A 25,169-nucleotide genomic window follows, 5' to 3' on the forward strand; every position below is an offset into this window, starting at 1 on the left:
AGCTGAAAGTGAGATAGGGTGCCAGCATGGTCAGGTTCTGTTGAGAGTTCTGTTCCTGGCTTGCAGACAGCTGCCTTCTTGCTGCATGTGCCTGCCGAGAGAAAGCAAGATCTGGATCTGGTCTCTCTTCCTATCCTTAAGGACGTAATCCTATTGGATCAGGACCCTACCCTTATAACCTCATTTAACTTTACTTCCACAAAGCCCCTACCTCCAAATATGTCACATTAGGGGCTAGGGCTTCAACATACGAATTTTAGTTGGACACAAACATTCAGTTCCCAACAGTCATAAATCTTTATATACCTTGTTCCTAACCCAACGGATGGTACTAGTGAGCATTAATAAATTTCTGCTGAATAAATTCATATTAATTCCTTATATCAGTGTCATAGTGGCAATGTAGTACAGCAAAGAGAAAACTAGCTCTATGACCTTGGGCAAGTCATATAACATCTCTGAGCCTCAGCTTCTTCAGATGTAAAGTCTAGATAGCAACTCTTATCTTATAAATATGTTATGAGGCTTAGAAGGGAGGTGTGTCAAGGGTATGGAATCGTATGTGTGAAATAATAGCTCTATATAATACTTCTGCTTAACATTTTATAGTTTGTGAAGCACTGCTGTATACCTCATTCTACTGAATGAAGACCTGAATGCCTCAGACACTTCTAGCACCAAGCTTCATGATCTTTAAGGTCTTGGATGAACTGGTATAGTGAAAAGAAAATAAGGTAACCTTGGACTTCACTAGGTCATAATTTCTGTGTTATGCAATGAAGTAATTCACTGCATTGGTCTAACTCTCGGGGTGATCAAGAGGGCAGGTTAATAAATCTTCCCGGCAGGGAGAGGAAAATATTAGGTGTTTTAATGTCTATTCTTTTGCAAAATTAATCAGTTACTTGCTATTTCCTTAAATAAATTATTTTTCAGAATACTTATAGCCAAAGTTTTGTAAGTCCAATCACGGACACTAGATGGCACCATAAGAACCTCACCTGCACCAATTCCTGACAGTCCAACAGCTCTTTCTCACAATTTACAGCCTGAAGATTTTTAACATAGAGTCTGGGGTGAAGAAAACTTAGAGAAAAGTTCTTTCATTTCTATGTAGAGACTATAAGTTTTCTCTCTAAGAGGTTGATCTCCTACTGTGAAGAGTACGCAGAGGATCAGGACTCTCATGGGAAACTACAGACAGCGTGGATCAAGTCAGGAGACGTGGTCTGCGTCCCAGTGCCGATGCTTCGCAGCTGGTTTTCGCGGAGAAGGTCTATTTCCTGCCCCGTATGCATCTCATGGGATTGCTGGGAGGACCATGCAGAGTCATGGATGAGAACTGCCACGTGCTACAGTTAAAAACCAGGGTTCTTTCTACCTCTGCAGCCCCTCTTCCCGGGAGGCTCGTGCCTTGCACCAGCTCCGGGCCTCTGCTACCCGGGCCCCTGCCTGCTCTGTTTTCAACCACAAGCTCACTCCTCAAGCATCTGGAAAGGACTCTGACATCAGATCTGTTTTTCAACTTTCACTCAAGCAGCTGGAACTCACGCTTCTTCGTGTCCTCCACACCAGTGGTGTTCAGCTTCTCTTCAGTAGTCCTGTGGCTACTCGTCATCACCTGGAAGTGAACCCCGTAAAACCGTCAGCTTCACCTCCCATTGTTCCACAAGTCATCCCTCCTTTCCCCTCCCCACCTGCTCATCCCTTTCACTGCGATTCCAGCTCCTCCGCGTCTTCCTTCTCTCCCTGTTCATCAGCCCCCGCTTCTCTGCGCATAGAGCCCCTCTTTCTCTTCTCGCCTAGGCTCTTTAGTCTCCCACCAGCACCTACGCCTCCCTCACCCCAGTCCTCCGAGGCCTCCAGCCCTCAGGCCGCCACGGGACCAGTGCAGCCCTTGGTTTGAGGCAGGGCAGAGCGCCAAGTGGAAGAGCACAGGCGTAGAATTGTTTTATTGCTCTGACAGTAAACAGCTGCGTAAGTAACTCTGCCCACATTACTGACCCCTCTGAGCATCGGCGGTGGGTATTTTCGGGGGATGAAGACATCTACCCACAGGAGAATTAAGGGAGTTAGTAGGTAAGAAGAGATGTCCTAAAACATATTTTTATGCCTTTATCTTTTGCCTCTTCCACATATGTGACCTCCCCCTGCGATCCAGAGGTCCTTCTCTGGAGGGCAAGTGGATGAATTAGGTAGGCTAGGATTATTAGAGTAAAACACAAATGAGAGGCAGGGTGTAGTTTACTTCTAAAACAGGTAACTGAGATATAAAACTAAAGGCCTGAAGAAAGTAGGGCCTAGAGATTATGCCAAAGTATACTTTGGAAACAAAACAGGGGAGAACCAGGTATACCTGCCTTCCGTTCCCCACCACAAGCAGAAAGGATCATGGGGACCACGGAGGAGGGGCCTCAAAGGAAACGGGCAGGGAGGGCGGAGGAGCTGGGTTGTCCCTGTATGGTCAGCCCCCCACGATGGCGGCTCCCTTGCTCGCTGTGCGTCCCCTGCCTGACCAGTCCCTGCCTCACCGACCCCTACTCACCTGACTGACCTTCCCTCCTCAGTACATGGCTGCATGCTCGCCCCGGCCCAGCTGGGAACGCTCATTAGATCAGAACGTCCGCACCTTGCTGGCTCATCAAAGGGGCGGTGAGGGGCAGGCTCCCATGCTGGTTTCCCTGGTAACCGATGAGCCACGCTGACGTCAATTCCCCCTGTAACTGGTAACCTCCCTCTCCCCGTGGTAGTGAAGACGGCCGCTGTCTGCCCCACAGGGTGGGGAGTCGCGCCCGGACCTCGCTTCCCACAGGTAAGATCCTCCTATCCATGAACACCATTGATGTCTCCGTCACTGATTCTGGGGTCCTTCTACGGTCTTCAAGCTGGGCAAACACTGGGCTTACAAGCCTGCGGGGTGCAGCCCAACAGTCCCTTTTCAAGAGTCCTACACTCACCTAATCAGGAAACCTAGGTGGGTCCCTTAACCCCCAGAAGCAGGGATGTGGAAAGAAAATCCACAGCATATATATAGTCATTTAGCCCTCGAAACAACTCCACAAAACCACTGTTACCCACGTAAAACAACACCACAAGACTATTATTGGCCCCATTTTACTGAATAGGAAAGTGACAGGATTTTGACTCAGGCCAGCTGACTTCAAAGGCCGTGCCCTTAACCATCACCCTACACAGCCTTTCAGTAAACATCAGTTCCCTACACCCACCCCAACCCCACCTCTACTCAATGCCAGGGTTAGGAAGCTGAGTTAGGAAAGGTAGGCTGCCGTGTGTTTCATGCTGTTACGGTTTAAGGTCTAAACTCAGCTGGGCCTTCGGTTCTGCTTCATCTCCTGTTGTTTGTGCTTCGTCGGCTCCCTTCACCAGGCCCTGCAATGGGCCTAAACCCTCCACCTTCCCTGCCCCGCTCACCTCCAGCAGTAAACTCACCTGTGATTCATAGACAAAATCAGTGCCGTTAGGGGTGGACTCCTGCAGCTTCCCTCCTTCCCTCAACTAACTTATCTTCAAGGGAAGCCTCTCCTCCTATCCAACCAGTTTTCGAAGGAGAGGTTCCTCTCTCTCTCCTCTTTCAGACCGCTCCCTCCTTTGCTCTTGCACCCCCTCCAGGAGTTCTCTCAGGTGTCTCTTTTTCCAGTATGTTCAGCCTTCCCCCTCTCTGCTGGGTCCTTTCAGCATATAAACAAGGTAAGGTCTTTCCTCTCCTTCATGTCATTTCCATCCATAATTGTCCTAGATGTCAGAAATTTCCAAGCACCAGTCCCTGAACTCTTCCTAAGTAGTGATGAAATCTCACTAATTCATGATAAAAAGTTGAGCAAATAAGGATAATATAGGGAGTTTCTCATTAAACTAAAGTAATTCAATTTAAATGATTTTTTGTTCTGAAATTATGACTTTTTTTTAAATGTTCTGTTATTCTTTGTATAGGAGGCCCTCTGCATCTGTGGGTTCCATGTCCTCGGATACAGAAGGCCGACTGTACCACACCATTTAATACAAGGGACTTGAGCACCCGTAGAGCTTGATATCCTTTGGGGGTCCTGGAACAGATCCCCCAAGGATCCCCAGGGATGACTGTATGCCACCTATCAGAAGTGTGAAGACTTCACTTGAGCAACGAACAACCCTCTTTGCTGTAAGACGTTGAGATTTGGGGCTTCTTTTTTACTGTGCATAACCTAGCCAAGAAGTCCTCAAACTCTTTGGTCTCTGAACATCTCTACACTCTTTACACTCTTAAAAACTATTAAGGACCTGTATTGACTGTGTTTCTTTACTTTCTGTCTTCTCAATGCTCTGGCAGCTGGGACCTTGCTAGTGCAGGAGAGACTGCTCCTTTGAGGACTAGCTAATTCCTAGAGATGACCAACTCCCCCCTTGTGAATATACCTTTCATGTGCAAGCTAACCAATCCAAAACCATACCCCTCCGCCCCCATTACCACCCCCTTTACCCAGCTCTCACAGGGCTCTTATACTTTGGGCCAATACAGCGATATGTTGTTTTACTGCACTTCACAGATACTGCATTTTTTACAGATTGAAGACTTGTGAAAAACCTGCATTGAGCAAGTCTATTGGTGCCATTTTTCCAGCAGCATTAGTTTTTAATTAAGATATGTACATTGTTTTCTTAGACATAATGCTATTGCACACTTAATAGACTACAGCATAGTGTAAACATAATGTTTATATGTACTGGAAACCAAAAAATTCGTGTGACTTGCCTTATTGCCCCATTTGCTTTATTGCAATAGTCTGGAACCAAACCAGCAGTATCTCCGAGGTATGCCTGTGCTCACCTGTCCTGGTCACCTCAGGGCCAGATCCAGGAAACCCTAGGACAGCCCCTACACCTAAGAGCCTGCTGAAATTATTCAAACTAGCCAACCCTAAACCTGCTTACCCTGCCTTGCCTGTTCCTTTCTGCGAAAACCACAATAAGGCTCTCACCCATGCTTTCCCCTCACTCCTTCAACCTTCTGACTGACTAGTGCTTCCCGGGTGGCCCTGTGCGGCCCTGTGTGACATGGCAGGCCTCCTACTCTTGGGAACAGACTTCCCTTTAGTGACAGTCATCTCCTGGTCTATTGACCTAACCATACCTAAGTAATAATAAAGCCAACATTTTAAAACAGGACCTCAGTGGGCTTTTGTTTATGTGGGTTCTATATATTGATATTTACTGTTTTAGATATTAAAACTGAGAAATTTTAAAAATATGTAAATGAATCCATTATACATTAGCATAGTAATATCTTAATGAAAAATATATTTTCTAGAACAAAAAAATAGCTGTGAGAAGAGTAGCACTGTTTCAGTTTTTACAAATCTCTTTAATGTCTCGCTAAGCAGAATAAAGCTGGATTTTGGGGTCTGCTTCTGCATTCAAAGAGCTGCAGTATCACATTCTGGAAAACTCCACAATACACTCATAAGAGATTGAGAATGAAAAAGGCAAATAACATTTTAGCATTTAATCATTGATTTTGAAACTGACCTCATAGACCCACGGAAAATGTCCCCAGACCACACTTCGAGAATGCTAACCTACACAATATTGACTAATACAAACAAGTTTTTTAGAATTTAATTTTTTTCCAGTTGTATTGAGATATAAATGACATAGAGTACTGTATAAGTTTAGGTGTCCAGCATAGTGATTTGACTTACATACATCATGAAATGATTATCATGGTAAGTTTAATGAGTATCCATCATCTCATATAAACACAAAATTAAAGAAATAGGGAAAAAACATTTTTTCCTTATGATGAGAACTCTTAGGATTACTCTCTTAACACCTTTGATATGTATAGTACAGCAGTGTTAATTATCTTTATCACGTTGTACATTACATCTCTAGTACTTATTTATCTTATGACTGGAAGTTTTGTAACTTTTGACTGCCTTCACCCAATACCCCACCCACACCCGTGCCTCTAGTAACCACAAATCTGATCTCTTTTTCCATGAGTCTGTTTGTTTGCTTTTGAAGTATAATTGACCTACAACACTATGTTAATTCCTGATATATAACATAGTGAATCAATATTTCTATACATTTCAAATTGATCACCACGATAAGTCTAGTTACCATCTGTCACCATACAAAGATATTACATAATTGTTTACTATTTTCCCCACACTGTACATTTCATACCCATGACTCATTTATTTTGTAACTAGAAATGTGTACCTCAGTCCCCCTCACCTATGTCTTATCTCCCCCTCAACTCCTCCCCTTGGCAACGACATGTTTGTTCTCTGTATCTATGACTCTGTTATGTTTGTTCATTTGTTTTGTTTTTTAGATTCCACATGTAAGTGATATCATAATTTGTCTTTCTCTGACTTATTTCACTTAGCATAATACCCTCTAGACCATCCATGTTATCACAAATGGCAAGGTTTCATTCTTTTTATGGCTGAGTAATATTCCACTGTGTGTGTGTGTGTGTGTGTATGTGTGTATCCATTCATCTGTTGATGGGCACTTAGGTTGCTTCCATATCTTAACTATTGTAAATGATGCTGCTCTGAACATAGGGTTGCATATATCTTTTCTAATTACTGTTTTTATTTGCTTTGGATAAATATCCAGAAGTGGAATTACTGGATCATATGGTAGTTCTATTTTTAATTTTTTGAGCAATTTCCATAATGTTTTCCATAGTGGCTACACCAATTTACATTCCTACCAACAGTGCACAAGGGTTCTTTTTCCAATCCTTGCCAATACTTGTTACTTGTTGTCTTTCTGATAATAGTCATTCTGACAGATATAAAGGGGATATTTCATTGTGATTTTGGTTTGCATTTCCCTGATGATTAGTGATGTTGAGCATCTTTTCATGTGTCTGTTGGCCATCTGCATATTTTCTTTGGAAAAATGTCTATTCAGATCCTCTGTCCATTTTTTAATTGGGTTGTTTTTTTGATGTTGAGTTGTATGAATTCTTTGTATATTTTGGATATCAACCCCTTATCAGCTACAGTAAGTCCCCTGCTTACAAACAAGTTCCTTTCTGAGAGTGCATTCATAAGCCCAATTTGTTCGTAAGTCCAGCAAAATTAGCCTAGGTACCCAACTAACACAATCGGCTATATAGTACTGTACTATAATAGGTTTATAGTACCTTTCACACAAATAATACATAAAAAACAAACAAAAAAAATAAAGAAAACATTTTTAATCTTACAGTATGTTTCCTTGAAAAGTACAGTAGTACAGTACAACAGCTGGCATCGAGGGAACAGGCAAGAAGAGTTACTGACTGGAAGAGGGGGAGGAGGTGGGAGAGGGTAGAGCTGAAGGATCGTCAGCAGTAGAAGACTGAGGGCAAGCTGCAGTTTCACTCATGCCTGATGTTGATGGAACGCACATTCACACCTTTGAAAGTTCAAAACTTGAAGGCTTGTATGTAGGGGACTTACTGTATGTCATTTGCAAGTATCTTCTCCCATTTAGTAGGCGGCCTTTTCATTTAGTTGATAGTTTCCTTATGTGAAAAGTTTTTAATTTGATGTAGTCCCATTTGTTTATTTTTGCTTTTGTTTCCCTTGCCTGTGGAGACATATTCAAAAACAATATTACTAAGACCAATGTCAAAGAGTATACTTCTTACTTTTTCTTTTAGAAGTATTTTTTTTTTAAAGTTATACACTTTATTTATTTATTTATTTATTTATTTATTTATGGCTGTGTTGGGTCTTCGTTTCTGTGCGAGGGCTTTCTCTAGTTGCGGCAAGTGGGGGCCACTCTTCATCGCGGTGCGCGGGCCTCTCATTATTGCGGCCTCTCCTGTTGCGGAGCACAGGCTCCAGACGCGCAGGCTCAGTAGCTGTGGCCCACGGGCCCAGCCGCTCAGCGGCATGTGGGATCTTCCCAGACCAGGGCCCGAACCCGTGTCCCCTGCATTGGCAGGCAGACTCTCAACCACTGCGCCACCAGGGAAGCCCACTTTTAGAAGTTTTATGGTTACAGGTCTTACATTTATATCTTTAATGCATTTGAGTTTATTTTTGTGCATGGTGTGAGTTGTCCAGTTTGCTTCTTTTGCATGTAACTGACCAATTTTCCCAACACCATTTATTGAAGAAACTGTCTTTTCCCCATTGTATATTCTTTCCTCCTTTGTTGTAGATTAATTGCCCATATAACTGTGGGTTCATTTCTGGGCTGTCTTTTCTTTTCTACTAATTTATATGTCTGTTTTTGTGCCAGTACCATGCTGTTTGGATTACTGGAGCTTTGTAGTATAGTTTAAAACCAGAGATTGTGATCTCTCCAGCTTTGTTCTTCTTTCTCAATATTGTTTTGGCTATTTGGAGTCTTTTGTGTTTCCAGAAATTTTTTTAAATTATTTGTTCTAGTTCTGTGAAAAATGCCATTAGTATTTTGATAGGGATTGCATTGAATCTGTAGATTGCCTTGGGTAGTATGGTCATTTTTAACAATATTAATTCTCCCAATCCATGAGCATGATATATCTTTCCATCAGTTTGTGTCATCTTCAGTTTCTTCAGTGACAAGTTGGTTGTTTAGTAGCGTATTATTTAGCCTCCACATGTTTATGTCTTTTGCAGTCTTTTTTCTTGAAGTTGATTTCTAGTCTCACAGTGTTGTGGTCAGAAAAGTTGCTTGATAGGATGTCAATCTTTTTAAACTTACTGAGACTTGTTTTGTGGCCTACAATATGACCTATCCTGGAGAACATTACATGGACACTTGAAAAGAATGTGTATTCTGCTGCTTTTGGATGGAATGTTCTATGTATACTTGTTAAGTTCACTTTGTCTAATGTGCTGTTTTAGGTCAGTGTTTCCTTATTGATTTTTTATCTAGATGATCTGTCCATTGATGTAAGCAGGGTTTTAAATTCCCCCATTATTACTGTGTTATTGTCAATTTCTCTTTTTATGTCTGTTAATATTTGGTTTATGTATTTAGGTACTCTTATGTTGGGTGCATATATATTTAAAATTATCATATTTTCTTCTTAGATTGATCCCCTTATCATTCTGTAATGCCCTTCTTTGTCTCTTGTTATGATCTATCTTGTCTGAAATAAGTATTGCTACACCCTGGCTTCCTTTTTGTTTCCATTTGCATGAAATAGCTTTTTTCATTCCCTCACTTTCAGTTCGTGTGTGTCTTTAGATCTCTTGTAGAGAGCATATATTTGCGTCTTGTTTTGTATCTATTCAGCCACTCTTTTATTTTTAAATTTAATTAATTTATTTATTTATTTATGGCTGTGTTGGGTCTTTGTTTCTGTGCGAGGGCTTTCTCTAGTTACGGCAAGTGGGGGCCACTCTTCATCGCGGTGCGCAGGCCTCTCACTTTCGCGGCCTCTCTTGTTGCAGAGCACAGGCTCCAGACACGCAGGCTCAGTAATTGTGGCTCATGGACCTAGTTGCTCCACGGCATGTGGGATCTTCCCAGACCAGGGCTCGAACCTGTGTCCCCTGCATTGGCAGGCAGATTCTCAACCACTGCGCCACCAGGGAAGCCCCACTCTGTCTTTTGATTGGAGCATTTAGTCCATTTACATGTAAAGTGATTATTGATAGGTATGTACTTATTGCAATTTTGTTAATTGTACGGGGGTTATTTTTGTAGTTCTTTTTTGTTCCTTTCTTCTTCTTTTGCTCTCTTTCCTTGTGATTTGATGACTATCTTTAGAGTTATGTTTGGATTTCTTCCCCTTTTTTTGGTGTGTGTATTATTATAGATTTTTGATTTGTGGTTACCATGAGGTTTATATATAGCAATCTATATATTTACCTGATTGTTTTAAGTTGCCAATCTCTCAAGTTCAAACACATTTTTAAAACCTGGGATTTTTACTCCCAGTCCTCATGTTTACTGTTTTTGACATCATGTTTTACATCCTTTTGTTTTGTGTATTCCTTAACTACTTATTGTGGATATAGATGATTTTACTACTTTTGTCTTTTAATGTTCCTACTAGCTTTATAAGTAATTGATTTACTACCACTACTGTACATTTGTCATTACCAATGAGATTTTTCCTTTCATAATTTTCATGTTTCTAGTTGTGGCCTTTTCTTTCCTGCTTAGAGAAGTCCCTTTAACATTTCTTGTAAGGCTGTTTCAAGGTGATGAACTCTTTTAGCTTTTGCTTGTTTGTAAAACTTTTGATCTCCCTTTCAAATCTGAATGATAGCCTTGAGGGGTAGAGTATTCTTGGTCATAGGTTTTTTGTTTCATCACTTTAAATATATCATATCACTCCCTTCTGGCCTGCAGAGTTTCTGCTGAAAAGTCAGTTGATAGTCTTAGGGGAGTTCCCTTGTATGTAATTTGTTGTTTTTTCTCTTGCTATTTTTAATATTCTCTCTTTAATTTCTGCCGTTTTAATTACAATGTATCTTAGTATGGTCCTCTTTCAGTTGATCCTGTTTGGGACTCTGTGATTTCTGGACCCGAACGTCTGTTTCCTTTCCCAGGTTAGGGAAGTTTTCAGCTGTTATGTCTTCAAATATGTTATCTGCCCCTTTCTCTCTCTTCTCCTTCTGGGACCCCTATAATATGAATGTTAGTATGCCTGATATTGTACCAGAGGTCTCTTAAGCTGTTGTCATCTCTTTTTATTCATTTTTCTTTTTTTCTGTTCAGTTCGAGTGATTTCAACTACTCTCTCTTTTAGTTTGTTGATCCATTCCTCTGTATCATCTAATCTACTGTTCATTCTTTCTAGTGTAGTTTTTATTTCACTTATTGTATTCTTAAGCTCCATTTCATCTTTCTTTATTTTTCCTTTTTGTTAAACTTCTCACTGTATTTGTTTATTCTTCTCCCAAGTTCTTCGAGCATCTTTCTGTTTTTTTTTTTTTTTTTTTTTTTTTTTTGCCTATGCCATGCAGCATGTGGGATCTTAGTTCCCTGACTAGGGATTGAACATGCGCACTTTGCAGTGGAAGTGTGGAGTTTTAACCACTGGACCACCAGGGAAGTCCCTCGAACATCTTTATGATCAGTACTTTTGAACTTTTTATTGTGTTGATTACCTAGCTCCATTTCTCTTAGTTCTTCTTCTGGGGTTTTATCTTATTCCTTTGTTTGGAACATATTTCTCTGTTGCCTCATTTTGCCTAATTCTCTGTTTTTATTTCTATAGGTTGGTTACTTTTCCCAATCTTGATGAGTGGCCATTTGTAGGAGATGTCCTATGCATTTCAGCAGTGCACTCCCCTCTGGTCACCAGAGCTATATGCTCTCGGAGTGCTCCCTATGTAGGCTCTGTGGGCCCATTACTCTGAACTCTTTCTCAGGTAGATTGCCTATCTCCACTTCACTTGGTTCTTCTTCTGAGGTTTTATCTTATTCCTTTGTCTGAAACATAGTCCTCTGTCACCTCATTTTTTCTGAGTTGCTATTTGTATTTTATATATGTGGTAGATTAGTCACGTTTCTCAACCTTGGAGAAGTGGCCTTTTATAGGAGATGTCCTATGCATCCCAGCAGTGCACTCCCATCTCATTACCCAAGCTATATGCTTGGTGGTTCCCCCTAAGAGGGCTGCATGGGTCCTTCTGTTGTGTTAGGCTGACTATGTGGGCGGTCTGGTAGGTTTGGTTGGCCCCTAGTCCAGTTGGTTGCCAGGCCCTGCCTTCTGTGGATGCTGTTGGCTGCTGTTTAGTGGTGCCTGGTTACAAGGCAGCTGGTTGCAGAACCCTAGGTGGCCCCAGGGCTAGTGTTGGCTCAGTGGTGGGCAGAGTCAGGGTCCAAAAGACTGGGGTGGTTGCCCACCCACTTGCAGGTGAAGCCAGATCCTGCAGTTAGTGCCAAACTACTTGCAGGCAGATCTGGTTCCTGGAATCTGGCTGCAGGCCTAGGGATCCCAGAGCTTGTTTCAGATTGTTGGGAGGGGGAAATTTCCTGACACAGTTGTGTATGGGGTCCAGGATGTTCCAGAGATTGCACTGACCTGCTAATGGGCAGGGCCGGGGTTCAGCTGGTTCCAGGGTAGGCTCTGGCTTGCTGCTGGTAGGCTCAGTCTGCAGGCTGTGGGATCATAGTTTTCTGCTGCTGGTGTCTGCCCTCTGAGTGAAGCTGGTCTAGAGGCTAGTGCAGGCTTGCTGGTAGGAAGGCCAGTGCCTGCCCACTGGTGGGTGGAGTTGGATCTTGGCCCACTGGTGGGCAGGGTCATGTCTAAGGGTATTTCTAGAGATGGCTGTGGGCTCAGGAAGTCTTAAGGCAGCCTATCTGCTGATGGTTAGTGCTGTGTCCCCACCCAGTTAGTTATTTGGCCTGAGGTGTCCCAGCACTTGTGCCTATAGGCTGTTGGGTGGGGCCAGGTCTTGGCATTAATGAACCAAGATGGTAGCCACCAACAGCAGTGTTCAGGTGTTTGAGTGTCCCCCAGTATGTCTGCCACCAGTGTCTATGCCCCCAGGGTGAGCCATAGCTGCTCCCTGCCTCTCTAGAAAACTCTCCAAGACCAGCAGGTAGGTCTGGCCCAGGCTTCTATCAAATTACCTAGCCCGGGGTCCCAGTGCATATGGGATTTTGCATGCCCCCTTTAAGAGTGAAGTCTCTATTTCCCCCAGTCCTGTGGGGCTCCTGCAATTAAGCCCCCCTGGCCTTCAAAGCCAAATGCTCTGGGGGCTCCTCTTCCTGGTGCTGAACCTGACACGGGGAGCTTGACATGGGGCTCAGAACTCTCACTTCCATTGAAGAACCTCTGCAATATTATTATTCTCCAGTTTGTGAGTTGCCCACACAGAGGGAATGAGATTTAATTATATCGTGAGTCCACCCCTCCTACCTGTGTCGTTGTGGTTCCTTCTTCTTTTTTTTTAAATTTCTTTGTTTTATTTATTTATTTTTGGCTGCATTGGGTCTTCGTTGCTGTGCACGGGCTTCCTCTAGTCACAGCAAGCAGGGGCTACTCTTCATTGCAGTGTGCGGGCTTCTCATTGCGGTGGCTTCTCTTGTTGTGGAGCACAGGCTCTAGGTGTGCGGGCTTCAGTAGTTGTGGCTCATGGGCTCTAGAGCGCAGGCTCAGTAGTTGTGGCGCACGGGCTTAGTTGCTCCACGGCATCTGGGATCTTCCTGGACCAGGGCTTGGACCTGTGTCCCCTGCACTGGCAGGTGGATTCTTAACCACTGCACCACCAGGGAAGTCCCGTGGTTCCTTCTTTATGTCTTTAATTGTAGAAGATCTTTTCTGGTGGGCTTTTGCATCGATGATTGTTCTGCAGATAGTTGTGATTTTTGTGTGCTTGTGAGAGGAAGTAAGCTCAGGGTTTTTCTATTTTGCCATCTTGGCTGCTCTGTTCTTCCTCATCATAAAAGGCCACCAACCTTATTGGATTAGGGACCCACCCTTATAATCTCATTTAACCTTACTTATCTCCCTAAAGGCCCTGTCTCTAAATACAGTCACATTGGTCATAGGGCTTCAACCTATGAATTTTAGACTGGGGCAGGGGACACAATTCAGCGCATAACAGGAGGTGAAAATTGAAAACAGTGAGTGTGAGGGGAAAAATAACCAAGGCAAAGTGATATAATGTGTTACCAGGCTGGCTACCACTTCATACAAAACTTCAAAAAAAGATAAAGAAAAGGCTGGTCATTGCTTGGCACATTGGACTCTTCCAGAAGGGCTGCAAGAAAGAATTCCATCTCAGACTATTCCATGGTAGGAAGATGCTACCTGCCTGACTTCCCACCCCCCATCCCCGCCTCCTATTTCCTGTAAGTCAAGGTTCACCCCCATGGAAAGCTAACTCACCATATTACACGTGTGGTGTCATCAAGCCTTTCAGTGGCCACTCAGGAGGCTAGATTCCATTCTGCATGGTGTAGCATTTCATCCAAACCCAGAAGTTAGGGAGGGAAACAGCATGTGAGACTCCAAGCCTGGACCTTTAACTCAGACTTCAGCCAGTCTGACAAATGCAGCAAAAGTGGTGCTGGAGGGGGCACAGTCTAGGAGTTCAGCCATGTCTTTTGAAGGAAGGAGTCAGTTAAGACAGTCAGAGGTGTCTGATTCAGAACTACTACTGTTCTATCTAAGTACAGAGGTGGCTATCCTAAAGTCACAACATTTCCTGAAAGGAGCACAATCCTGAATGAAGGTCATTGGGAAAGTATATTTTGAAAGTCATAGAAACAATAATTACATTTTAAATGAAATGTAATGAAAGTATTTAATAACTGAATAATATAATTCATCCAATTTGAACCTTGACAGATGAGTCTTAGCCTAGAACAAATATTACATTTGATATACTCTGTATCCAACTGTTAATGCTTGTTACTACACTGTATCCTTCAGATTTGCTTAAAAACCAATGGAGTAAATTATACTATAGTTTATTTTTCGCATGAAACATGTGAAACATCAAATTGCTGTGAAAAGTGTGAGAACTCAAGATACATGCAGAATGGCAGTCAAATTGAGAGCTGTCTTATCTCATCCAGGTAATTTTTAATTAAAGTGACATTGGGAAATGAGAAGGGAGATGACATGGGTTATACTTATTACAGGCCATCATGCCCTTGCTGTTTTAAAGAACAAAAATATATGACCTCTACTAGTTGACACTCAATAATAAGGAATGTCATGACTGCCTGCCAAATAGTCTTAAATACTGAACTGTAGAACATCTTCATTGCCATTACATCTTTTATGAGCTTTCAAATTACTTATTCCTGTTGTATTCATTGTTAGTTTCTAGGTTTATCACATGCATGTGTGTGTGTTTGTGTGTGTTTTGTGTTTAGGGAATGGAGCAGTTATTTCAAGTGGCTTATGGGAAGAGAGCAGACATGCTTAGCCAACCATATTAAATCTGTCCAAAGAATTGAAAATGTATATATAAGTTGTCACCTCCAAAGTAAACTGGAGTCAATGACAGAGTAGACAGGGATAGCCAGGCAGGTATGTGTTAGGTGTGGCCACAGGAACAGCATTCCCAATGGCCTTAACATCTGTAAAGCATACCTACAAATTCTGTGAACCAGAGGCAGATAATTAAGATGATAGTTCTGACGGCCAGAAGTCACACAAAACTCTGAGATCCACACACAGTACATCACGTCTCCTCAGTTAGAAATTTGTTCTTTTACTGATACCCGAGCACCCATGACCTCCAACTATCAATCTGTAGCCCCATCTTCTCTATCAAGTTCCAGACCATATATTCTACCTCGAAGTTCCACCTCAAAATCATCATGCCTCAAACTGAATCTGTCACAAGTCTCACAAACCTGCCATTCCTTCTATATTTCCTATCCTAGTTGATGATATTGCAAGTCACTTATTCTCTTAAGTTAGCCATTTAATTCATCCTTTCATAAGTAGGTTTTGGTGGTCGGCACTGGGGATATAACAGTAAACACAGCGAAATCCCTTTCCTTATGAATCTTATATTGTACTGGTGAAATGGGCACTAGGTAAAACACACAGGGGGGTGTGTGTGCACGCACGTGTGCATGTGTGTGTGTTAGTGTCAAGCTCTATGGGAAAAAAAATAAAGCAGAGTAAAGGGATAGTGAATGACAAAATATGCTATTTTATATAGGTTATCAGAAAAGTCCCAGTTTTATTAAATTCCTCTCCCTTCTTCACCTCCTGTGTCCAATTGGTCATTAAACCCTGCCATTGATCTCCCTGCCCCTGGTGTCTCTCCTCCATCTCACTCCATTTTCCATGCTTCCATCCAAGTCATTCTTTTAAAATTCAAATGACTGTTCCTATTGACGATTATTGATGTGACGTTCCACTTTCTTCATGATTTGGTCCATCCTACCTTCTAAACTATAACATCTACACTCTTCAGTTGCCTGTGAGAATTAATTTCTCCACCTATATTGGTTCCAAATGTAGATAGGAATAAAACAGCTTTATCAATATTTGTTTTCCATTAGTCTCTCAATTATAATATGATCTCCTTTGGGTAAAGACTATACCATCATTCTTTATGTCCCCACACCTGGCCTGGTTCCTGGCACAGAGTTAGTAACAAGTAAATATTTGCTTGGTTCGTTTGAAGTGCAAAAAAAATTTCTATTGAAATTAAATTTTCTTCTTCTTCCAGTAGAAGCTAGCTCTGGCAGAATTTCAGAGTGTCTAATTGTTACCTGATTATCCAGAGCTTTATAACTGTTGCCCTTGGAGACATCCCAGCAGAGTGATATTATCTAGACCACCAGGTGATAGGAAATTTTGTTCCCCAGGTGTCATAATAATTCCTAGTGAGTCCTTCCCAGAATTTAGCTTTGTGAACTCCAGGTGAGCTTTGTCAGTTCTGCATGCACTCTGAAATTCTTGACAAAGGAGAGGGTGGAGGTTGACAGAGCCCGTGTTTTTGTAAAGCTCTCATCTTTCTGACGTTATCTAGGGCAGGGTAATAACTGAAGTGGTGACTTGACTGAGAAGACTCTTATATGAGGATTTTTGTTGTAGACTATGTCTTCTCCATAACCCAGTAGTGAACAGTGGTTAAAGACAAAAACCAAAATCAAAAAAACCCAAAGCAAAATAAAAAAAAAAAATTCTTGCTTTACTGTAATTCTGGTGACATCAGCAGAGAAAAGTTCAAAGCCAATTTTAATCATTCATATAGCATCCTCAAAAGATGAAAAATTAAACCAGCAGTTTACTATCTTCTAGAGATCACAGTGACATCAAAAATAGAACTCAGGTCTTCTGACTCCCAGTATGTATTTATTTTTTAAAGTAAATGTACATAGGAATTATTTGGATAAAATGTAAAAAGTACTTCAGATGGCCCTGTAATGACTTTAAGATACTAGGGGAAAACACTTTGAAAGCTAAATAAATTAATAGTGAATTTCAGATGTTTGTAAATTTAACTATTAGATAACTCTCATTTCTGTCCAACAAAATAAGCATTTAAAAATAAATATTAATAAATATCATTTACCCTTATGAACATATTAAACTTTGAATGTTTGAATGATTCTTCAATTATATTGATAGCAATTATTGATTTTTAGCAGGAGGAAGAACATTCCCTTAACTGAAACAAATAATGGAAAACTACCCATGGAGGGAAAATATATTTTTAGCTCAGGGATATGAGAGGTAGAAGATGTTTTTCAACTCAGTGTAGGTATTGGATCAATGCTATATTTGAAAGTTTTTAAAATTAAATTTATTTTATTTTTAATGATGTACAGTTGATTTACAATGTTGTGTTAGTTCCTGGTGTGTAACAAAGTGATTCAGTTATATATATATATATATATATATATATATATATATATATATATATATATATATATATATATATATATATATATATATATATTCTTTTTCATAGTCTTTTCCATTATAGGTGATTACAAGATATAGTTCCCTGTGCTATACAATAAATCCTTGTTGTTTATCTATTTTATATATAGTAGTTTGTATCTGCTAATCCCAAACTCCTGCTTTATCCCTCTTCCACCCCCTTTCCCCTTTGGTAACCATATGTTTGTTTTCTATGTCAGTGAGTCCATTTCTGTTTTGAAAATAAGTTCATTTGTATCATATTTTAGATTCCACATATAAGTGATATATGATATTTGTATTTCTCTGTTGGGCTTACTTCACTTAGTATGATCATTTCTAGGTCCATCCATGTTGCTATAAATGGCATTATTTCATTCTTTTTAATGGCTGAGTAATATTCCATTGTGTATCTGTGTGTGTGTATGTATGTGTGTGTGTGTATGTGTGTGTGTATATATGTGTATGTATATATATATATATATATATATATATATATATATATATATATATATATATATATATACCACATCTTCTTTATCCATTCATCCATCAGTGGACACTTCCGTTTCCTCCGTTTCTTGGCTGTTGTAAATAGTGCTGCTATGATCACTGGGGTGAGTGTATCTTTCCACATTAGTGTTTTCATCTTTTCTGGATATATACCTAGTAGTGGGATTGCTGGATCATATGGTAACTCTATTTTTAGTTTTTTAAGGAACCTCCATACTGTTCTCCATAGTGGCTGCACCAATTTACTTTCCCACCAACAGTGTAGGAAGATTCCCTTTTCTCCACACCCTCTCCAGCATTTGTTATTTGTAGACTTTTAAGATGATGGCCATTCTGACTGGTGTGAGGTAAGATCTCGTAATTTTGATTTGCATTTCTCTAATAATTAGTGATGTTGAACGTCTTTTCATGTGCTGTTGGCCGTCTATATGTCTACTTTGGAGAAATGTCTGTTTAGGTCTTCTGTCCATTTTTTGATTGCGTTGTTTGTTTTTCTGTTGAGTTGTATGATCTGCTTGTATAGTTTGGAAATTAATCCCTTGTCAGTTGCATCATTTGCATATATTTTCTGCCAGTGTGTAGGTTGACTTTTCATTTTGTTTATGGTTTCCTTTGCTGTGCAAAGCTTATAAGTTTGATTAGGTCCCATTTGTTTAATTTTGCTTTTATTTCTGTTGCCTTGGGAGACTGACCAAGAAAACATTGCTATGATTTATGTCAGAGAATGTTTTGCCTATGTTCTCTTCTAGGAGTTTTATAGTGCCCTGTCTTATATTTAAGTCTTTAAGTCATTTTGAGTTTATTTTTGTTATGGTGTGAGGATGTGTTCTAACTTCGTTGATTTACATGCGGCTGTCCAGCTTTCCCAGCACCACTTACTGAAGAGACTCTTTTCTCCACTGTATATTCTTGCCTTCTTTATCGAAGATTAATTGACCATAGGTGTGTGGGTTTATTTCTGGGCTCTCTATTCTGCTCCATTGATCCATATGTCTGTTTTTGTGCCAGTAACATGGTGTTTTGATTACTGGAGCTTTGTAGTATTGTCTGAAGTCTGGGAGGGTTATGCCTCCTACTTCATTCTTTTTCCTCAGGATTGCTTTGGCAATTCTGGGTCTTTTATGGTTCCATATAAATTTTAGGATTATTTGTTCTAGTTCTGTGAAAAATGTCATGGGTAATTTGATAGGGATTGCATTAAATCTGTAGATTGCTTTGGGTAGTATGGTCATTTTAACTATTTTAATTCTTCCAGTCCAAGAGCATGGGATATCTTTCCATTTCTTTAAATCATCTTCAGTTTCCTTTATTAATGTTTTATAGTTCTCAGCATATAAGTTTTCACCTCCTCAGTCAGGCTTATTCATAAGTATTTTATTTTTTTGGATACGATTTTTAAAGGGATTGTTTTTTTACATTCCCCTTCTTTTAGTTTTTGCTTGTCTGAGAAATTCTTTATCTCTCCTTCTATTCTAAATGATAATCTTGCTGAGCAGAGTATCCTAGGTTGCAGGTTTTTCCCTTTCAGGACTTTGAATATATCTTGCCACTTCTCTCTTGCAATGGTTCTGTAGAGAAATCAGCTTATAGCCTTATGGGGATTCCCTTGTGACTAACTCTTTGTTTTTCTCTTGCTGCCTTTAGAATCTTCTCTTTACCTTCAACTTTTGCCATTTTAATTATAATATGTCTTGGTGTAGGTTTGTTTGGATTCATCTTGTTTTGGACCCTCTGTGCTTCCTGTACCTGGATATCTGTTTCCTTCTTTAGGTTTGGGAAGTTTTCAGCCATAATTTTTGCAAATACATTTTTGATCCCCTTTTCTCTTTCTTCTCCTTCTGGGATCACTATTATGCATAGATTGGCTTGCTTTATATTGTCCCATAGGTCTCACAATGCTTTCATTTTTTTTTTTTCATTTGTCTTTCTGTCAGCTGTTCTCATTGGGTGATTTCCATTATTTTATCTTCCAGATCACTTATTCATTGTTCTATATTATCTAGTTTGCTATTTATTGCCTTTAGCTTGGCTTTTGTCTCAGCAGATGAATTTTCTAATTTTTCTTGACTCCTCTTTATAGTTTCTAGCTCCTTGTTACCGTGATCTGCATTTCTATCTATAGACTTTCTTAATTCCTTCAGTATTTTTATTACCTCCATTTTGAACTTGTGATCCAGTAGGCTGGAGAGGTCTGTTTCACTGTTTGTTCTTTCTGGGGATTTCTCTTGTTCTTTTAATTGAGACTGGTTCCTCTGCTTCTTCATTTTTCTTATATTTCTCTGACTCTGAATTTACCTACTGTGTTCTTGAGGGTGTGGGAGCGTCCCTGTGTAACCTGCATGAGTCTTATATTTTTGGTGTGAAGACTGTTTTTAGTATGGATGCCTTCCACATCTTTCCTCAGTGTGTGCTGAGTGTTGTCTCCTTCATAGGGGGCTTGATTGGTGTTGTGGTGACGACAGCCTGCACTGGATGTTGAGTGGGGCCTCCTCTTTGCTCTGTGGTTGTCACAGCAGGGGCAGGGTGTGCTCCTTATTTGTTGAAGTATTAGCTCTCAGATCTGTTTCTGAGCTGCAGTTTGAGGTCGGTGGTACTGGAGTACTTCCACTGCAAGAGGAGCCACTGAGTATTCCTTCATAAGAGCTTTCCACCTGGAAGTGTGCTCTCTAGGGTTGCCTATCACCCATGCATGCTCACAAAGTATACTGCCCTTGGTCCCACCTCAGCTGTGGGAATTCTGGCAACCAACCTGGATGTCCCTTAGGCTCCGTGCTCACAAAGCCACCAGCACAAATATGTTGGTCAGGCACTGCAACCCACCATAGTTCTACCCCTTGGTGCTACGGAATCAGCCCATACCCCAGCTGCACCTCTGCATGCTTAGACTTGCAAAGCCTGCAGCTGCTAACACTAGACCCACCCTAGCCATGGGAGCACCAGTAATCCACTTGGATGTCCAATAGGTGCTAAGTTTACAAAGGCCCTGGCGGTGTAAATCACCAATGTCATACAGCTGTCGGGATATGGCTCTGCAGATTTTAGCCCTGCTTCAAAGTCACATGGACCCAGGGATCAGCTCAGACTTCAGCCCCACCTCTGCGTGTTGGCAACCCACTGGCACTTGCATGCTCCCAGAGCTTGTAGAGGCAGAGCCATGCCTGCTGTAGGCACACACAGAATGAGGCTGCTCTGTCAGGGCCCTACCCCTCACTTCCTGCACATGTTAACAATGGGGCTGCTATGGCAGACCTGGGCTCTGTCCTGAGCACACCCCCAGTTGCGACCTGGACCACACTCCAGCTCCTTCGAGCCATCTCCCTGCAGCCAACCCCAGTCCTCTCCCCAGGTCTGTCCACTGAAGCCTGAGTTTCAGCACCAAGATCCTGCACACACCAGCAGATGCACATCTCGGGCTGGGGAGAGCAGTGAGGTGTCCAGGACCGTCTGTCCTGGTCTGTCTCTGTTCTGCCTGCCATAAGCCAGTTGCTGGACTCTCCTGTGAGCCTCTGAAGCTCCCTATATGTCCCAAATGATCTCCCAACTGGTGAAGGGAGTTCCCAGGGTGAGGGAAGCCTTCTTTCACAGCTCCCTCCCAGGGGCACAGGTACCATCCTAATTCCTTTTTTTTTTTTCTTTCACCCTATCTGGTTAAATAGTTATTTTTCTTGTAGTTTTAGTTGTATGAGATCTTCTGCCAGCATTCAGTAGGTACTCTGTGGGAATTGTTCCACATGTAGATGTATTTTTGATGTGTCTGTGGGAGGAGGTGTGCCCTACATCCTTCTATTACACCATCTTGATCTCTCAACCTTGAAACTTTTTAAAGGAATAAAATTGATCTCAGTTAACTCACTAGACTCTTTTTCTTATTCTGCTTTCCAATAAGGGGGAAAAGCTCTTGCCGATGTAAATATTTTCTAATTAAAAAATAGTTTAATCTTTCTCTGATTGTGTGAGAGGAATATATTTTATTGCCAAAGAATAAAATTTGAAAACAGGAGTTTAATACTTATTAGTATATAAAACAGTTCTATGCTTCCATTATTTTTTCCCCTGGCTATCATTTTCAAGCAGAGTTTGTTTTATTGAGAGGAGAGTAGGTTCCACACAATGAGAAAAGTACAGTGTTATAGTAAGGCATACCTCTTCTCCTGCAGGGAACAGATGCCACACATTCTGCATCGTCCAGTTTTATAAGCAAGCCTTTTACCAGAGAACCACTAAAATTTTTCTTTCATATAATATTTGCCAACAATTATGTTGTAAATGAGTTCCTTCCTTCATAATGAGCTACTCAGAGCATAGATGCTGGAATTTTTTTTTTCTTTTTTTTTTTTTTTGTATTTCTGTTGTTCTTTTTCCACAATTTTTAAATTGAAGTATAGTTGATTTATAATATTGTATTAGTTTCAGGTGTACAGCAAAGTGATTTGATTATACATATGTATATATATATCTATATCCTTTTTTAAAATTCTCTTCCATTATAGGTTATTACAAGATATTGTATATAGTTCCCTGTCCTGTATATAGTAAATCCTTGTTGTTTACCCATTTTATATGTGGTAGTGTGCATCTGTAAATGCCGTACTCCCAATTTATCCCTCTCCCCTTCCCCTTTGGTAACCATAGGTTTGTTTTCTATGTCAGTGAGTCCATTTCTGTTTTGTAAATAAGTTTGTTTGCACTGTTTTTTAGATTCCACATATAAGTGACATCATATGATATTTGTCTTTCTCTGTCTGACTTGTTTCACTTAGTATGATAATCTCTAGGTCCATCCATGTTGCTACAAATGGCATTATTTTATTCTTTTTTATGGCTGACTAATATTTCATCAGAGAAGGATCACTGTGTTGAAAACAGTCATTTACACTATCAAGAAAGTGAAAAGACAACCCACAGTGTGAGCAAAATATTTCTAAATGATATATTTGATAAAGGATTTGCATCCAGAATATATAAAAAACTCTTTCACCTTAACAATAAAAAGAAAAACCACCCAAATTTTTAAAAATGTGCAAAAGATTTGAATGGCCATTTCTCCAAAGAAGATGACAGGTGTCCAATAAGTACATGAAAAGATGCTCAACATCATTAGTCATTACAGAAATGCAAGTCAACCACAATGAGATACAATTTCATACCCACTAGGATGACTAATATTAAAAAAACAGACAATAACAGTTGTTGATAAGGATGTGGAAAATTTGGAATACTCATACATTGCTGGTGGCAACTGCTTTGGAAAAGTGTTTGACAGATCCTCAAAATATTAAAATGATCATATAACCCAGCAGTTCCATTCCTAGGTATACACACAAGAGAACTGAAAACATATCCACACAAAAAAACTTGTACATAGATGTTCACAGCAGCATAGCCCAAAAGGAGAAGCAATTTAAATGTTCATTAACTGATGAATAGAATGTGGTATATTCATACAATGGATTATTGTTTGTGAATAAACTTAATGAAGTATTGATACATATCACAACATGGATAGTCCTCAAAAACAGTATGCTATGTGAAAGAAGTAAGTTACAAATGGCCACATATTGTATGATTCCATTTATGTGAAAAGTCCAGAATAGGCAAATCTATAGAAACAGGAAGTAGATTCCTGGTTCCAGAGGCTGAGGAGAGGGGTTTCTGTGGGTTTTTTTTTTTTTTTTTTGGCAGTAATAAAAATATTCTGAAGTTACATAGTGGTGATAATTCCGCAACTTTGTGACTATACTAAAATCTAGTGAATTATAGCATTAAATTTACCTTTTTAAATAATAACTCAACAAAGCTATAATTAAAAATATTATAAAGTCCTTAAAATATTTAAAACGGAAAATTTTTTATAAATATAATTTTTATTGATAGTATTGTCATTGGTAATAGAAGCCCAGAAGAAAATATGTAGGAAAACTGGTTAAGGCCATCCTCTGACCTATTCGCCTCATGGCAAGTTCAGCACCAAGGACAGCTCCCCTGCCTGCCATCTTTTCAAAACTAGCTTACAAAAGGCTACCAAAGTCCTGCAAAACTTTTCTAAAAGTGACATTTCTATTATGCTTTTCTTCTTTTCAACACTGCTGTATATTATGGCAGCTATGCTTGCCTTCATTTGTACATTTCATAAGCAGTTGACCAGAAGACAAAGGATCTGCTACAACATTAATCCACTTAGCAAAATATATCATTATGTGCCAGGCACTCACTCAGCATGAGATCTTAGACAAGTGACTTGCCTCTACTAGCTTCATTTTCTTATCTAAACCTTGTGAATAATTATACATGAATGATAAACTAAGACAATATTTGTGAAATAAGTCATATGACTTGTATTCATGAAAGGTATTTTTATTACTGAATTGTTGAGCAAATCATCCCATTGCATTATTAAGCAATTTACTTTATTCTGGGTGCACGTAATATCCTGTGACACTAGAAGCCCAGACTAATGTCTGGGTCATACTCAGGCTTAAGATTAATTCTGTTAAGAGCCTTCATGGTAAGAATCATCTTCTTAAGCATGCTTCACATGGGCGCAAATTTCTAAGACATAACCCTGGCCCTGGCCTCGAAATGGGCCCATTTTCTAAAGATGAGGAAAGGATTAAAAGCTAAGTATCCAATCCTTCACCTTTCTAAATTTAGTCCAAAGATTAACTTCAGCACATAATTGCAGCTACATGTCCCCTACACATATTTGCATGTGATCAGTCCTGTCATAACAGACTTTATCTGTATGGTAGATGTTAATTCTAACCTCATACAACACTGTTATAAAAGAATTGTGTAAAAAATAGCACTTCAAAATATGAAATTATATGGAAAGTTCCCACAAATGTTTGAACAGAAAAATTGTGTCAAATCATGTGACGTCATGTTTTCATCTGTATGAGTGCGGGTGGGAGAGGGAAAAGATGACCTACAAAGACCTAACTAAAAATGTATGGTTCAGTCTCACTGGCTTTCATTATTCTCATTCTTACTCAGATGGTTCAACTTTAGCTGCCATTTACCAATCTTATTTGTATTTAAAAATCAACATAACTAGAACAGGATGCTTAACTCTGCCAAATTCCATGAAGCCAGATGCTGCTTCCTTAAGAAGAAAAAGAAGTTCATAAAAATTATTGATCTTTAAAGGGAACAGAGTGGAAGGCAGTCATTTGATCTCTCAACGTCCATTATTTCCTTTGCTCTGGCTTAAGTAAAAATGTTGTGTAAGAGGTCAGAGTACATTTCCGTAGGAGCCCTGGAGTTTCTTAACACAAACGTCGTAAATAGTACTTCTCTTTCTGAGGAAAAGTGCATCGCTCTGAGCAGGCACACACAGGAGCCCCTATCATTCTGA

At 40.2% G+C, this 25,169-nt stretch overlaps 1 long non-coding RNA gene across 4 annotated transcripts in view; it reads left to right on the forward strand.

Moving 5' to 3' along the window:
- Positions 1 to 25,169, forward strand: part of LOC309653798 — a 51,009-nt gene that overhangs the window by 12,380 nt on the left and 13,460 nt on the right. The window contains exon 1 of one of the 4 annotated variants that reach the window (XR_014259509.1): positions 640 to 734. The exons of 2 other annotated variants lie outside the window; for them this stretch is intronic. This is a non-coding gene — a long non-coding RNA (uncharacterized lncRNA). Of the gene's footprint in view, positions 1 to 639; positions 735 to 2,797; positions 2,813 to 25,169 lie in introns of those variants that run through there. One more of the 4 variants, XR_014259510.1, reaches the window with a different exon arrangement.

The sequence above is a fragment of the Balaenoptera physalus genome (assembly GCF_965194825.1).
Source record: "Balaenoptera physalus genome assembly, contig: HAP1_SCAFFOLD_1171, whole genome shotgun sequence".
Taxonomy (NCBI): Eukaryota; Metazoa; Chordata; class Mammalia; order Artiodactyla; family Balaenopteridae; genus Balaenoptera; species Balaenoptera physalus.